Source organism: Callorhinus ursinus, unplaced genomic scaffold (assembly GCF_003265705.2).
Source record: "Callorhinus ursinus isolate GAN/ISIS: 27379988/994484 unplaced genomic scaffold, GSC_fseal_2.0 scaffold1, whole genome shotgun sequence".
NCBI classification, from domain to species: Eukaryota; Metazoa; Chordata; class Mammalia; order Carnivora; family Otariidae; genus Callorhinus; species Callorhinus ursinus.
The window spans coordinates 135,649,181-135,666,750 of NW_027397063.1; the positions used below are offsets into that span (position 1 = coordinate 135,649,181).

Genomic DNA, 17,570 nt, shown 5'->3' on the forward strand with positions numbered 1-17,570 from the left:
CATCTAAACATTAATTTTATGTAAACAGTTATCTAAACATTCCTTTCTAGGGGACACTGGGTAGCTCAGTCAGTTACGTGTCTGCCTTTGGTAGGTCATGATCCCAGGGTCCTGGGATTGAGCCCCGCATCTGGCTCCCTGCTCAGCGGGGAGTCTGTTTCTCCCTCTGCCGCTCTGCCCAACCCCGCCCCCCGGCTCATGCTCTCTCTCACTCTCTCTTTCTCAAATAAATAAATAAGATCTTAAAAAAATAATAATAATAAACATTCCCTTCTAGTGACTTGTGTATTATGCATGGAGTAGGTATCTGAAAACATTTTGTTGAAGACGTAAATGAACATACTACATGTACCTTGACAAAGATTTTTTTTCCATTCTTCCATACAGTTGGTGAGATTTAACTATCTTAATATTTTTGCTTTTTCATTCCTGGCGTATGAGTCCTCCCTGCTCTTCCCCCTTCCCCAACAGTAATGCCTGCAACAGGCAGCGTCTCACAACAATCTTTCCCAGCAGCCGCCTGCTCAGGAACCTATCCACCACCCCCATCCATGCTGCAGTCCCTTTCCTGTATGGTAGCTTTCTCCCTGAGGGACACCACCCTGCTGATCCTCCCTGATAAAAATGACCAACACTCTGTCAAATTTTACAATTCACAGAGCAATCTCCCAAGGTTAAGTCATTCAATTTCCACAGTGACCAGAGAGGAAGGCAAGACAGGTATCATGAGCTCCTGTTTCAGATGAGAAGGACTGAGGCTCAGATTCGCTCAGGATCATGCAACTAGCAGCTGGATGAAGAAAGACTCACACCACGGTTTTCTCTCTCAAAACCTCCTGCTCCTTACGGCAGATGCTGCTGCATCTCCCTTTCCCCTGACTCCTGAGACAATGTGCCAAGTGACCACACACCAGCTCTGCCACCTTCAACTCCCAACATCTACAGCAGTAACGGCTGGGATCATAATGGGGAGTCACCTGAACACCCTTCTTCTAGGCAACAAGACTGTCATAGAGACAGTGAAGCAATGAGGGGGAGCTGGTGGCCAGGGTAGAGCCTGCGGGGACAGAGGCTGCATATACAAGCACTGTCGGACCTTCCTCAGCTGCTCATAATTACTTCCAGAGTCAGAGAAAAGCGCCAGGCCCTGAAACATGTTGCAGTCAGGCGCGAGAGCGTTTGAACCCAGCTCTGTTGCTTCTGTCCCCTTGGGTAAAGTTTAACCTCTCTGAACTCCCAAAATGGGGAAGAGAGTATTAACAGAGCATCTTTCAGCATCAGCTGAGGTGGGTAAAGTGTTTAGGATAAGATCTTAATAATAGAAGCTATCGTCAATATTTATAACTGATTTAACTGTATATGGCCATAATAACATACATAAATTATACAATAATAAATATAAGTCAACTGAGTGCCATAAATAAGACATGAATGGGACAAGGAAACAAAAAAGCTACTCAGAAAAGCTTTGCAAATGTTTTCTATTTTCTATATATCACTCCACAAGCATTGAATATTGGTCTGGCTTCATCCTGCCTGAAATTTTCTTGTAAATAATGAGATGAGAGGAGCCTTCACCCAGTATCATTCTTGTGTGTGGAAGTTGCTGAGAACAGACATGTGCCGAATGCACTGGCCTGTGCCCTTCAGTCTAACTAAGACTGCAAAACTCTGTTTAGGGACATCTTGGATTTGTTCTCTAAGGAGGTATCTCCAGCAAATCTTCAGGGTCTGGTGGTTGCTTGGGCACCATTCAGAGAGAATAAGGGTCTCGCTAGCGTGGTTTCAAAGGTAGGGAGCTATGTGATCCTGGGGAAAAACAAGTCTGGGGTTTCAGAGTAGCAGAGCAGTGAGCCCTGCATTGCTCTGGGGAAGCCTAGATTCTATTAAAATATTAACCCTTCAAAGGATGCTGACAGTTTTCATCCAGCAGTCAGGGTTCTGGAGGTGGAGATGTGTCAGCATGAAGAACCAAAGGACTTAGGAGGACGAGGTGAAAAAAATAAATGTTGTGTCCATGTCAAGTGTGCTATGCAAATTTCAGAAATTTGACTTTGATAGCTAAGGAAAAAAAAAAGCCAACCCTACTGGAAAATTAGAAAATTTGTTATTTCCAGAAACAAAATTATCCTTGCAGGGGTGTTCATTATCTTAATTAAAATAATAGATATAATTTCTATTTATAGAAATAAGGATCGTCTGAACTTGGAGGAGAAAAAAATGGAAAATTAATTCTATATGCACTGAGTGACTTCTCTCTTCCAGATGCTAGTCTAAGTTTTAAGAATAGATAAAGAATAAGATCTCATTCATACCCTCAACAAGCTTATGTTCTAGTGAGGGAGCTGGGCATGCATTAAAGTTTGACAAGGGCTAGATGAAACCGTGGCAGATTCTATTTTCCAAAGGTTGTGACAACATCTCCTATGTCACATGCTCTTCCAAAACTTTTTATTCCCCCATGAAGAGGTAGCGCCTAATTCCCCTGCCCTTAAATCAGAGCAGGCTGGTGACTCACTTCTAGCTAAGAGAATGCAGTGAAAGTGACAGCATGACTTCCAAAGCTAAGTCCCAAAAAGCAATGTAACCTCTGTCTTACCTTCTGGAATACTCATTCTCGAGGCCTTCAGTTGTCACATAAGCAGTCTGACTGCCCTGAGGATGTCATGCAGAGAGGAAGCCCAAACTAGCCCACGCAGAGAGACCAGATGGAGAGGGGCTCTGAGACCACATGAAAGGGGGATGCTGGGCAAGCTGACTTGGTCCGACACTCTGCCCCCCTCTGTTGTTCCAGCTGTAGCCACCATTTCACTGCAACTCCACGAGGACCCAAAGCTAGAGGTACCCAGCTGGAGTCCTGCTGAATTCCTGACCCACAGAAGCCACATGAGGTAAGATGGTTGCCCTCGCTCCACGCATTGAGTTTTGTGGTGATTTGTTATGCAGAAATAGTCCCTGGAATGGGGACCCTTGAGGCAGAACCCTACTTGCTCTGTTCCCCAGTGTTGACTCTGGGGATCACAACACCTGGCACATAGTATTTTAAAAATATTTGTTGAATTTCATTAAGGAGTCGTGTTAAGTACAACAGCAGCATGAAGGAAGAATGAGTAATGGCGTTGATGAAATAGGACATGTTTCCCAGAGGAGGTGACAAGTCTGGTGAATCTCAAGTGGTGAATCAATATTCAATTAAACAAGGGACAGAAAGGGAATGCCAGGTAGAAGGGAGAGCAAATGCTAAGGTGCCGCGGCATAGAATGGCTGGGTAGATCTAGGGAAGCATAAGTAACCTAATAGGGCTGAAGTGGGGCTGAAATGAAGGTAAGTGTTGGGGAATGTGGCAGGGGAGGTAGGCAGGAACAGATTAGGAGAAGCCTCATATGCTCAGCAGGTCCCAGAGCCACAGGCGAGCCCCGCCCCACCCTCCCCCATTCCCAAACAGAAGGTCTTCTCAGGCCAGCGAGGCCTCTCATCCATGTCTTCCACTGTGTCCAGGCCTGGATTGGGCATGCGGGTCTCTTCTCTTCACCGTGTGTCGCTGAGTGGGTGAGAACTCCGTGAAGTGACCCAGCTGTAGACACATTTCGAAGACCTTATCTGCTCCTCATTGAGCTATGTGCGGTTTTTCTAGAGGGAGACACAAATCTCTTCAGCACTTGTATCTCCAAGCGTCTATGGGTTTTCTAGAGAATCTGCCCACCTCGCAGAGACACGGGCAGGGAAAGAGGACTCAGGGATACAATGGCGTCTAAGCTCTTTGCCTTCTTCACAGTTTTCCATATCTTTTTTTCCTCCAAGTCCAGAACATCCTTATTTGGTCTGACAGAGGATAGCTCGCATCTCCAGCTGACCTTTCAAATGCATTGTTTGCGTTCCGGGGCTTTAGGCTTTGGAATCGAAAGCCCTAATTAACTCCTTTATTATCTGTGCTCTGCAGGGACGTCTTTGAGACAGTGTATCCATCAGAACAGGCTATGTCATGCTGTAGGAACAAGTATCCCAACACTCAGTGGCAGACACAGCCAACATCTCTCTGTCTCATGCTACACATCTGACCCAGAGGGTGCTCTGCTCATCTGGTCACTCAGGACGCAAGGCAGACACAAGCTCCCTCTCAACGTGTGTTTCTGCCATTACCCTGTCAGGGGGAAGAGAAGGTGTGGGACTGTGCACTAGCTTTGAAAGCTTCTGCTCAGAAAAAAATACAAGTTACAACTGGGGCTGAAGAGCAAAGCTGCTAGAGAGGCTACAGGAAAAGATCAGGGGAAAAGAGCCTTAACTATTGTCTTCATCTGCTTAGGCTGCCATAACAGAATACCACAGACTAGGTGGCTTCAACAACAGGATCTTATTTTCTCACCCTTCTGGAGGCTAGAAGTCCAAGATCAAGGCGCCAGCATGGCTGGCTTCTGATGAGGCCTCTCTTCCTGACTTGTAGGCAGCCAGCTTCTCACTATGTCCTTACATGACCTCTTCTTTGTGCAGGTAAGGGGGTGGGGGCAGAGAGTCTGTGTCCACAGCAGTCCAGACTTTGAGGTTATACATTTTTGTGTCTTGAGCATCTCAACTTGAACCCAAGCTATGCTACAGATGGCGTTCAGCAGGAGCAATGTTTGGGCACCTTTGCAAACTAGCAGGTCTACCTTAGGAGAAGCCAGCCTAGGTGAAATGATTCACATTAAAGCTTTGATCTCATCTGAAACAAGCAAGAGCATGTTTGGTTCTGAACTACCTGGGTACAGAGATAGGGAGGCAGAGAGTGATTCTTGCCCACCTGGCCTCAGGGACCATGGATTCATGGGGAAAAATATTTTCTTCCTCTCCCTGAATTCCTGGGGACCCCTAATGTAAGATCTTCTCCTCTCCCAGAAGTATTTATTTCTCTCTTGGCTCCTCCCCACAAAAGGAGAGGTAATGTGTCTGGTTAGTGAGACAAGGAAAGTCTGATTGGAGCTGCATGAGCTTTTCTGGGTCTCTGTCTCTTCATCTGCCCTGTAGGGAGGATCCCCCCACTCCTGCCGGGAAAGGTCTGAAGATGTTCAGGGGTTCTGCCCCTGAATGGATGTGTACGTGCGACTCAGAGGAGAGAGCACAAGAAACCCATCTGGTCCCTTGTCTGCATCTTACACTCTGAAGTCTATCCTTACGACAATAATTCTGATACTCTTGCCTTTTGTGTGAAAACATCAATAGGCATGCCTTATATAATGCTCACAATGTGCCAGACTCTGTTCCAAACGGTTTAGGTATACTAATCCATTAAATCATCATAAAACCCTCTGAGGTGCGTGGGAGGCCTCACAAAGATGTCCACAACCTCATCCCCGAAACCAGTGACCGTGGTTATGGTTACATGACAGAAAGGAAAATTAAGGAATTAAGGTTCTGAATCAGCTGACCTTAAAATAAGATTATCCCAGATTACCCAGCGTACTCATAAGGGTCCTTAAAAAAGGCAGAGGGGAGGCAGAAGTGTTAGTCGCAGAGTGAAGCAACATGAGGAAGGCTTGCTGGCTTTGAAAATTGGAGGAAGGGGCCAGGAGCCAAGGAGTACAGGTGAATCTCCAGAAGCTGGAAAAGGCGAGGAAATAGATTCTCCCCTAAAGCCTCCAGAAAGGAACACAGCCCCACCAACACCTTGATTTTAGCTCCACGAGGCCCATTTCAGACCTCTGACTTCCAGAACTGTAGGATCATCAATGTGTGTTGTTTTTAACCCCCAAGGTTGTGGTAATTTGTTACAGCAGCAATAGAAAACGGATACAGGCGGGTTCTGCTATTATCCCCACTAAAACACCCTGATGAAACTGAGACAGGGAAAGATTAGGTGACCTGTCCAAAGTCACATGCAGGCCACCCGCTCCGAGGATCTGCCTTCTTGATCACCATGTTAGTTGCCTCTCCAGTGTTTTCTTCAGCTGGATTAAACATGGATGGGGAGCGGGTTGCAATCAATTCGTACCTTTACAAATCTCCATGAGGAGAGAAGACAATAACAAACATTCTGTAAGTGTCAGCAACTCAGGGCATTTGGCAAGCATTCTCTCGTCTGATCCTAACAACCACCATGTAGCAGACACCATCATTATTCCCATTTAGCAGATGAGAAAATTGAGTTCTGCAGAGGGGAAGCAACTTGCCCAATGTCAGGATATTACTAAGTGATGGTAGGAGTTGCAAGCTGCCTGCTCAAAGATGACCCATAGCTGTACCTGTATGGCTAAACTTGAAGAATCTACTTTTACGAGGTTTCCAAGACACACAGACACATGAGGTTCTGCCTCAGGGCCCTGCTGACAAAATATCACGGGTTCAGGGAAGGGGGCATTTTCAGCTCTTCTACATGGACACAGCTCCGTCCTGAGGTTGCGTGCTGGTGGTAATGCCCGCTCCTGTTGCCAGGAGGCCAGGAGTACCTGGAAGACATAGAAGTGTGGCTGCTCTGACCTGCTTTGTGATTACACATGAGGTTTTCAGAAATATCTAGGGCAGAGCGCTGAGCCTTTGGGGGAAAATTGGGTGTAAGAATCAACAAGAATGAGAAAGATCTGCCCCGTGACTCCATCTGGATCCAGAGTTGGTGATTTCAGGAAAAGGCAAACACACTTTAATCAGTGAGCTGTTGCTGTGCTGCTCACAACAACAAAGCCTTATTTCTCACTCACATGCCCAGGGTTGGGCTGCTCCAGGCTGGACCAAGCTGGGCCTGGCCATGGCCATGGGTCAGGTCCAAGTCTGTGCCGCATATCTCTCATTATTCTGGGACCAGCGGGCTACCTGGGACTTGTGTTTTCCATAATAGTAGAAATTGAGGACAAGGGGAACATGGGATGCCTCTGAAGGAGGAGGCTTGGAAGTTGCGTGTTGCACCTGCCACCCTCTTTGGCCGTAGCAAGTCGTGTGGCCAAACCCAGCACCCCTGGGTCAGGGAAGTATATTCTTCCCATGGAAGTAGCAGGAGAGGTAGGGAATGTTGGTTGACCAATAATCGAATCGGTCACAATTGTTGCAAATCAAAGCCAGAGAAGAGAAACAGATACCTTTAAAATAAAGTCTGCAAATGCCCTTGGCCTTCCAAACACATAGGCTCTTGTTGGTATTCTATACAAACTGGAGATCTACGCTGTCAGAGAAATGCAACATGGCACCCTATACTTCAACTTCCAGGATGTGTGGGTGAGCCTCTTGTCATCTGTACCCCAGTAGCATAATGTCCCTAAATGGGACCTCAGCTCCGCGCTGGCATGGAGTTCACTCACAGAGATAAGGATGGTGCTCCTATAACATATTTATGAGCTTGTCCTGCAGAGCGTCCGCCAGCTAGCCAGGCTGTCCTGTGCAGCCTGTTCGAGAGTTCTGCTATGTGCCTAATGAATGGCTCATGGCAAACTCATTACTTTCCAAAGAACTTTTGAGGTGTGCTGAGCTCAAAGAGAAAGAAGAGAAATTTGTTTTCAATAATCCTCTCTCTCAACCCAAGAATAAACAAAACAACAGAGAAAAGCTGAAGCTGTGAACTGTATAGTTCTCATAAATTAAAAAGGTGACTTTTAAAAGTTTACAAAGGTAGAAAGCCTGATCTTTTCTCTGAGAGGAAAAAAAAAGCAAATGATAGTTTTGGAGAGCATGAACATATTGTCTATGCTTAGAAAATATGTTATCAGATACAAAGTGTTGGATTTTCCAGTTTGCGGTAAGATATTAAAGGCTTCATGCTCCTGACTCCCAGGGACATCATCTGAGGAAAAAATTGGAATTTTTTTAGCAAGTGAAAAACACGGCTTTTGCAGTTTTATATTGCTCTCATTTTTTCTCTTCATGTGCTTTCTTTTGCCTTCATAATTAAAAACAAATAACAGTAACGGTAGGGTTTGCCCTGGGATTTTGTTAGAATGAAGAAAGATGGCTCTAATTCTCTACTAATTAGTTCTACTAGTGACTGTGCCCATTGAATTTCTGCTCAGGAAGGTACAATGGAAAAAAAACAACACGCTTTGGAATCAGACAAACCCTTAGCCTCAGTTTCCTTTTCTGTAGAATTGAGATGCTTCTGCCTGGTTCTATCCAAGAAGTGATTTTAAATATTAACAGATAAATTCCAAAAATGAATGCTCACATTAGGAAAATTTTAATCTTGAGTTATCACAAAATTTTGTTCTCTTCCTTAGGCCTGTTCTGCCGGGTGGACCCTGAGTTAGAGAGAGTACACACTTCACCCATTTCCTCCTTGTGTCTAATGACAGGATTATGGCTAATCTATAAATCCTTTGTGTTACAATCCTTAGCCAGTCCCCAGGCAGCCATTCTCCTTGTGGAGACTCAACAATGCCCTCTACACTCACAGACGAAGGGGAGGACAGCTAGGGGTGGGGGTGGGAGGGAACCCCACATTGACTTGTAAAGGCTTTGCTGTGGAAGTGACATACATAGCCCATTGGTCAGAACTAGTCACGTGACCCAGACTCCCTGCAACGGAAGGGGAATGCGAAGGACCTGATGCCTATTAACTTGGCAGTAAATATCTCTGCCACACAAGGTTTCAAGAGAACCAAATCCCAGTCTTAACTCCCCCTGACCACTTGCGGCTCTGGGTAAGCTGAGCAGACAGACACAAAGCCTCATGCCCTCCGGTCTATTCAATGTGGTCATCATTTTATGAGCTCAACAATGAGACTGATACTAGAGTTCAGGGGAAACTTTTATTATTAAGAATACACACAAAATAATAATGATATCATCTAGTTGAAAGTGTTATTGTGGGGTAGAAATGGGACTGAGTATACCATTCAATGTACTCAGAGGACTGCCTGGCACATATTTATATTTGACCAATATAACTATGTACTTAAGTGATAAATCCAGTTTCTGAATAAAATTTTCTTAGAAAAGAAAAGAATACACACAAAAGATAAAGTATGGTGCAATGGGCTGAGGTTAAGGGAGGAACCCTGCGAATCTGGTGCCTGGAACTCAAGTCAATAGGATGCCAAGAAGAAAAGAAATATTAAACAATCTGGAAGCTTTAAGAAAAATCTAGTGCTCAGCTACGAACTGGTAGCTTCCAAGAAACAGCCTTCCCACAGATGTGTTTTGTATCACTTACAAAAGGTCTAAAAGATGTTTCTAATTAACTGCCAAAGTTTAAAAATGGAAAGCTGTACATAAAAATCTAGATTTCCTGCTTCTATTGAAAATTTGGAAGATTGGGTAACACTGAGTCAGCAATAGTCTTTCCGCAATGCCTGGCAATAATTAGCTGGAGGTGAGGGGCCGCTGCTCCCTGTAGATGTTCCGCCATTCACCAACCCCCACCGAGCCCTCTTCATTCATTCACAGTACCTGACCACACAAGAGGGGTTTGGGTTTGCAACTTCTGGTCTCAGGGAGCTGATGCCAGTTCTCAGCTCTGTGAGCAATCATACTACATAAATTACATAGAAATACACAGAACTCGTTTCAAACAAGAACCCCAAGCAGCTATATCTTGAGGCACCATTACAGGCCGGCACGACTCTTCTGGAAAGCAATTCTGCAAAGTATCGAGGACTTTCCAGATGTCGGCACACCTTGATCCTGTCATTTCACCCTGGAGACCCTAGATCAAAGACACCTTCCCTAGAATGCTTTACGGCATAACAGTTCATCATGACTTCATTTATAATGGAAAAACCATTGGAAGCTACTGGAGTTTGTGCTGAAATCTTTAGGCAAACTAGACTATGTACACCTAGTGGGCTCTCGGGCATAGATACAAGTACCAGCTGAGGGTCATGCTATTAAACCACACACCTGTGCTCGGCAAAATGTTAATGTGTACCAATCAAAACTCAACTGAGGAGCTGTTGCAGAAGGTCATCGAGAAGACGCGACCACCAGTTGACCGATGAGCTGGACCCAGGCTCTCAGAGCTCCTCACCTCCTCCCTTGTCCTTGGAATGTGGGTTCCGCTTGCCTTTCCTGCTCCCAGAGGTTGCTCCAAGGTCACAGCCTTGAGATGGTGATGTGGTGTTAAGACCACCTGCAGAGTATACGTGACCGAACTCAGTTAAGGCCTCTTTATAAACTTCTAAGTTTTGGCAGGTAGGTGTGAGGATCCACTGTCTTTCAGCTACCCAAGGCAAGTCTTGGATATAAGTTCCTTTGTTCATCAAATCTGCACCTACCCACCTGGAGTGGCCTGCATCGTCTTTCTTCGTCTCCCTGCCCTCTGAGTACCGGCTGGTTTCAGATCATACCTAGGATGCCCCTGTGGGTGCAAACCAACAGGAGCCCTTTAAGATTAAAGGACACTCAGGAGATATGTCTGCTAAATATAATGTATTACCTGTGATAGAATCTAGTTTGGAAAAATATTGCTAGATAACACATTGTTTGAAGCAATTGGCCAAATTGGAATAAGAACTTTTATTAAATAAATCTATTGTACCAATATTAAATAAACCCAACATTTGATCATTTTGTTGAAATTATATAAGAGTGTCCTTGTTCTTAGGAGATACTCCCGAAATACTGAAGAATAAAGGATCATAAAGTCTTTGACTTAATATCCAATGATTCAGGAAAAAAATAGCATTATTAATATGGTGTATATAATGGAGAGATAATACAAATGTGGCAAAATATTAACAACTGGGAAATCTGAGTGAAGGATGAATTGGTGTTCATTGTACTATTCCTTGAATTTCAAATTTCTTGAGATTTTCTGTGGCTTAAAAGTTTTTCAATTAGAAATTTAAAAAAAAAGGTTTCTCATCAGAAAATGCTAGGCATCATGTTAAATAAAAAATTCAAGCTAGATAATCATGTATCTGGTGTCATCTTAATTTAGAAAACTCCCTCCATATAGAAGACAAGACTGGAAGGAAAATATTGAAACATTAATATCTAAATTTGGTGGGTGAACTGGACTGGGAATGCTTTAATGCTTCCATTTTTTCTTCACATTTTTAATAACCATCTACCACTTTTATAATAATAATAATAAAAAAAACTACCAAGCACCATGGCGGGGAATAAAAGTCATTTTTTTCTACCTCCTCAACTTGGAGCCAGAAGCCAAGATCCAGAGCAATGACAGAAGAAATGGGTTCAAGCTCTCAGCTATTATGGTGTGAAAGACTGTGTTTCAGGGGTTGCCAAGTGACCTTTAATGAACACCTGTCTGTGACAGAAAAATCATAGCATTCCAGGCTTAGGACTCAATGTATAATTTAGCTTTAGTATCACAGTGGGACTGCTGGGTCTATCCCCAGATTTAAGATTTGTGGCCAAGCTGAGGAATATTTTTTATTTTTATCTTTATTTATTTTTTTTTATTTTTTATTTTTTTTTGAGGAATGTTTTTTAATTTGGCTGATTCTCCATGGACTTAGGCTTCAGGTTCACGTGCTGCAAAGCAGTTAAACTTGACTTCAGATCAGAAGGGTTTCTTATTTTTTTCCTTTTAAGATAAAAACCTTATTTTACAATTTGAAAAAGCAGATTTACATTAAGTACAAATCAAGTGAGTCAGGCTGAACTGATTCATTAGCTCACAAGCCTCTTTCCTTGCGGACAAGGTCAGCATCCTCTTAGCTCCCTGGAGGTTGGGAGCGGGGATCCTGGCCTAAGACACCCCGGCCGCTCATCCCCACTTCCTTCCAGCGACCTCCTTCTGACTGAGCTTCTGTTCTGTGTCTCTTCTTTGGCTCCTGTTCTCAAAACCCCCTTCCTCCCCCAGACCTCTCCTAGAAGAGGAGGCTGTCTCACGCTTGTCTAGCTGAAGTATCTCTGCACCCTTAACAGCCCTCTTCCTTCCTCTGGCCTTATAAGCATGCCATACAAGTCTCCCTTCCCTCCACTCCAAGGTCTCCAGGAACTTTCTCCAGGCTCCATTTACCCCTGCCTCTCCCTACATCTGTCACTCTGTCTTGCTGGAACCACATCTATCTTTGGATTCACAGCCAGCAAATTGCACCCAGCCTTACATCTAGGCTGATGCTTATGGTCCTCTTAATTGTCCCCCTCACTGGCTGGGATGAGAGCTTCCATTCTGACCCCAAGACCTTGCCTTGGCAGAGCCTCCCTCAGTTGGAGCTTGCCTAGACCAGAGAAGTGAGCTATCAAAACATGCCAAGTCCCCGCCAGGAGACCAGAGACCTTCTCATCTCCCCTGGTGGTTGTGATGATTTTTTGTGTTCCTCTCATAGAACTGACCATCCTTACACTGCCTCTAAGCCCTCACCCTGCTGAGCTGGCAGAAATATCAACCTCAGCCAAGCTGGAAGGTCCCCACTCCCCAGAGGTTATGCAAAAGTCCTACTTGATGCCAAGGCATGAAGTTAAAAGCCTGGAGTAAGACCCCTTGAGACCAAATCCTGCCTGGGCTGCTAAGCAGCTGTCAGAACTCATGGAGGCTACCCACTTTCTTTCTGTCTCTTTCCTCACTTGTGGAGTGGGCATAATAGTATGAGATTGTGGGGATGTTGAAAAGATGAAATGACTTACAATATGTAAAATGCAAAACGCAGTGCTTGGCATATAACAAGCTCGAAGAGTTCGTTTTTATTACTGTTCATGCATCTGTATTGATTATGGCCATTGTCCTGGGGCCCATCCCTGTGCGATCCAATTGTTCCATCACTTCCCTGACACCTCTGCAGTTCAGGAATCCTTGGAGAAGCAGGGAGCTCCAGTGTCTGGGGTCCAGGCCCCTTGGAGGCATCTTCAACCTTCCCTGCTGGTGTCCTGCCACCTCCTTGAGAGCTTCCCAGGAGCAGGGCATGTCCTGGATGCTCCGGGGTCCGCAGAACGCTAAGGTACAGAGCAGAAACTCAGAACTTTATTGAGGAAATGAATGAATGAATCTCTAATGACTGAAAACTCAAATTAAAAAGGGATATAAGGAGATAGGGGAAAGAGCGAATGTCAGAAGACAAATTGGTTTGACAGAATGACAGTCATCTTCCAGTTCTTCTGCTCAGTGTGTATTTGTGAGAGTTTGGCTTCAGGGTTTAGAGGAGAAAACATAGGTGATGCTTTCCTAAGAAAGGCTTTGTCCTCAGGCAGACCCTGGCCAGCAGGTGCTCCTTAGATGGCTGCTCACAGATTCTTGCTGAGACTAGGGCTACTGGCCAGGCTCCCATGGATGGGATATCAGAAGTGGTGCCCTGCTCTATTCACATATAAGAAAGTTGGCACTTGTTTCTTTTTTTAATTAAGATTTTGTTTAATTATTTGAGTGAGACAGAGAGAGAACACGAGTTGGGTGAAGGGCAGAGAGAGAAGCACACTCCGCGCTGAGCAGGGAGCCCGATGCGGGGCTCGATCCTGGGACTCCAGGATCATGACCTGAGCCGAAGGCAGACGCTGAACCACTGAGCCACCCAGGCTCCTGGTACTTGTTTCTAATTAACCCCTTTTGGTGGCACCCCTCATGCTTGTAAGTTTCTAGTGTCACCAAATGCAATATAAACTTAACATAAAATCATCTTTTAAAAAGAACCACAGAGATGGGGACACAGGGTATAGTTTGAGAGAGAGAGCACTGACTTTGGTTCTAGCCTTGGTTCTGTGGGCAAATAGTTTACAGACCTGAATGCTTACGTCAGAGGAAGATCTCCCCAGTGGAGAAATGTTAGCACCGGAATCATGAATAAGAGAGACACTTCTGGGTTTGGAGGCAAGGTATCTTCTAATCCTCCCCAAATAACAACCACTATGGAATATCTGAAAGTTGGTGAGATTCCTAAGATCATTTATAATATTACTTATAACAGGTTTGGGTTTTTCTTTTTAAGATTTAATTTATTTGACAGAGAGAGAGACAGCTAGAGAGGGAACACAAGCAGGGGGAGTGGGAGAGGGAGAAGCAGGCTTCCCGCGGAGCAGGGAGCCCGATGCGGGACTCGATCCCAGGAACCTGGGATCATGACCTGAGCCGAAGGCAGACGCTTAACAACTGAGCCACCCAGGCGCCCCTATAATAGGTTTTTAAAGCTGTCTGTAACCATTGTATTCCTCATCTGACAGCCACACATTATGTGACTTCAGGAAGGTTACTCAGCCTTCTTGTGACTCCAGGTTTTGGTGTGTTTGTTTGCTTGTTTGTTTGTTTTAATGGGGCTAGGAATATCACTCTGGGAAAATATTTCTACCCCTAGTTAGAATGTGGAAAGTCAAAAGAGATCATTGCTACCACTGTGATAGATCAAGAGAAATGACCGAAAATGAACCCCATGGAGAAAAAGATTTTTGAAAAAGTGGAAAGTGTATAGAAGATCTATAAACCATTATCGAATGTTCTACCACACATGTCGCTGGAGTCTCCGAAAGTGGGGAGTGAATGGAGCCAGACATATTTGAAGAGATAAAGGTTGAGACAATTTTCCAAAACTGCTGGACGACACCCAACCACCTACAAAAAGCTCAGAGAACCCTCAGAAAAGAAAGGCAAAGAAAACGCCACCTAGGGCTTCAGAGGCAACTGCTGACAACCCAGACAGAGACAATCTCACAAGCAGTTGGGAAAAAAAAGACAAATGACATCAAGGGGAAAAGGGGAGACTTCCTTTTTTTTTTTTTTAAGATTTTATTTATTGGACAGAAAGAGACACAGAGAGAGAGGGAACACAAGCAGAGTGAGTTGGAGAGGGAGAAGCAGGCCTCCTGCCGAGCAGAGAGCCCCATGCGGGGCTCGATCCCGGGACCCTGAGATCATGACCTGAGCCGAAGGCAGACGCTTAAAGACTGAGCCACCCAGGTGCCCTTCCTGGAGACTTCTAATCAGAAAAAACAAAGCCAAGAGGACAAACAATTGGCAACTTTAAAAGAGCAAAAGGAAAAAGAAACTATCTTACAATTCTGTATCCAGTTTTGCTCCAGGACATCACTCTTAGCCAATAGCAGGTGGTACCTTCATTGTGTCCTCCAGCCCGGGGATGTGAGGTCTTGGCTGAGCTTTCTTTTACATTTGCAAAGCGCACTAGGACAGTCACCTGGCCCACAGGACCGTCCACTCCTTCAGCAGCACTAAGCTCAAGTAGGACTTCCAGAAGGAGCAACTCCTGATTAGCGTAGTGGTTCCCGGCCTCCGTATCACCTGGGGAACCACCTGGGCTACTTTACAAAATCAAGCACATCCAAGCTCCACACCTTGAGATTCTGATTTCATCGTTCTGGGTTGTGTCTGAGCGTTTTCTTTTTTAATTTAGCAAAATAATTATAGTGAACAGCCAAGTAGCTTGCAACCTATTGTTTAAAGAGGGTGCTTCCTCCTTGTAGGACAGACAGGATTTCAATACCAACACTGTTTCCTCTGTTGACTAGTATGTAACAGTTTCCCAACCGTTTTTAAAAATCAGTAGCTGGAACTGTCTCCGGCAAGATTGCTGTACAGCTGACTTGCTCCCAAATTTGGATGCCCGTTGGTATCCCCAGGAGAGTTTTAAATAATTCTGATGCCTAGATCATGAGCTATTCTGATTTACTTGGAATAGGTTACAGCCTGGGCATCTGGATTTTTATAAGCTCTTGAGATTTCTAGGAGGTCCAAGCGCCTAGGGAGAGGTTGAGGAATTCTGGCTAACCAGAGGTTGTCGTGGAGAGAAAACAAGAACAGATGGCACATCGGACGAACTCCCAAGGCTCTGGCCCACTGACATTGTCCCCGTATTTGCTCAGCCACCGCTTTCCTTCCTCGAAAGGACATCCTTGGGACACCCTCTGGCCCACGGCATGTCAGTGCCCAGCTGGCCCCTGCTTCCTGCTGAGAGCTGCTCCTTACAGGGACCTCACATGTATTCCCCTGCTCTCTGGTGCCCAGGAACAAAATGGAAACCTCATTACATCAAAGTTGAAGGGGTTGCTGGAAAACAAATGGTTGCTGCTGTCTGGGATTCTAGATTCTAGATCTTCTCCTATATTATCTTCTATTGGAGGCCCGGCGGGGTGGGGGGGGGCGGATTCCTGAGCATTGCGGCAGGCTGTCACCACCCTCCGCAACTGTTACCACTACAGGGAAAACTGCCTCCTGATTAATGGCTGGGCTGCATTGTCCCCCTCCCCAACCTCTCCTGGTTGAGAAGGAAGAGGCATCTCCCAGCCATAAATCCAGGGTCTTTGGCATGCATGTTGCTTCCTTGGCTTAAGCAGCCTCATTACCAGGATCATACCATTCAGCCATGGGGAAGATTTAATTGCTGTACAATTTAAATGCCATGTTCCACTGACTTCTGTAAATCCAGTTTCTGTTTTCTGATATTGATGCTTCTGGGGCTGATAATACAGCCACAATTCTCCTCACCTTTGTTTTTGTTTTTGTTTTTTTCCTTTAGTGCCTATTTCTTCTCTTTTATTAAGGTTCAGAGTTTCTCAAAGAATGTTCCCCAAATCATACATTTGTATCGCCAGGAGTCACTGTCAAAACCTCAGATTTCTAGACCTACCACAACCCCACTGAATCTTATCTAAAGTAGGACCAGTTACGATATTCTTAACAAGTACCCCAGGTCATTGTAAAGATGGAGCACCACTGATCAGAGGCGGTATCCTGGGAAACCAAGCTTCCTGGTGCTGGTCCCAGTGTGGCAGTTTACTGGTTGAATAGCCTTGAGCAACCTCTCTGGGTTTCCGTGTCCTCCTCTGGAAAATGGAGCTGAAATATTATCTACCCCGTAGGATCACTGTGAGGTCAAAATGAACCAGCAGAGCTAACATGCATAGGAGAGTGCCAGGCACACAGTAGGAGCTCATCACCACCAATCCATTCAGTAAGAGAAGATTAACCTCCTGAGACGTCAAAGAATAAAGTAAGGCAGAAGATTATGTTAAGTGCTAAAAGTGTAACAGAAGAATGATCATTAAACACAGCAAAGGTTAAGATACCCCCAGCACACCCGAGGGAAGACGAGCTGTAGAGTCAGATTGGGATGGAAAGAGACTTCACCTCGAACTGAGAAAAATTCAATTCGCCCATCTGGAAATCGGAGTCAAGAATACTACCCAGCTGATTATTATGTTTCCTTTTTCATTTAATTTTTAATGTATGTAATATATAAATATCACATGTCATATGTGATATACATACATATCATATATACAATCACATAGACACATAATTGAATGTGAAATAAATGAATAAAATTGCACACATGCTTTAAAAAAAAAGACTTATAGAAAAATCGAGCAGATAATACAGAGTTCCTACACACCTCCTGCCTGCAGTTTCCCCAGTATTAACATCTTGCATTAGTGCGTAGAACTAGTGCATAGGACGTTCATTACAATCCATGAACCACTGGATGTAATAATTCATGAACCACAATAATGTAATAATACATTATTGTTAACTAAAGTCCAAAGCATAGATAGATTCACTCTGTGTTTTCAGTTCTATAGGTTCTGACAAATGTATAATGACATTTATCCACCGTTATAGTATCATACAGAATAGTTTCACTGTCCGAAAACCCCTGTGCTCCACCTGTTCATCGCTTCCCCGCCTTTCCCTCAAACCCTTGAGGACCACTGCCTTTTTTACGGTCTCTGTAGTTCTCCTTTGTCCAGAATATCACAGAGTTGGAATCATG

The 17,570-nt window shown here is 44.7% G+C and overlaps 1 long non-coding RNA gene across 1 annotated transcript in view; it reads left to right on the forward strand.

Moving 5' to 3' along the window:
* The first annotated feature begins 1,061 nt into the window (after window positions 1-1,061).
* The window catches only part of LOC141371305 (uncharacterized), a 40,329-nt gene continuing 23,820 nt past the window's right edge, over window positions 1,062-17,570 (forward strand). The window contains exons 1-2 of the long non-coding RNA XR_012376153.1: window positions 1,062-1,286; window positions 2,795-2,891. This is a non-coding gene — a long non-coding RNA (uncharacterized lncRNA). The remainder of the gene's footprint in view (window positions 1,287-2,794; window positions 2,892-17,570) is intronic.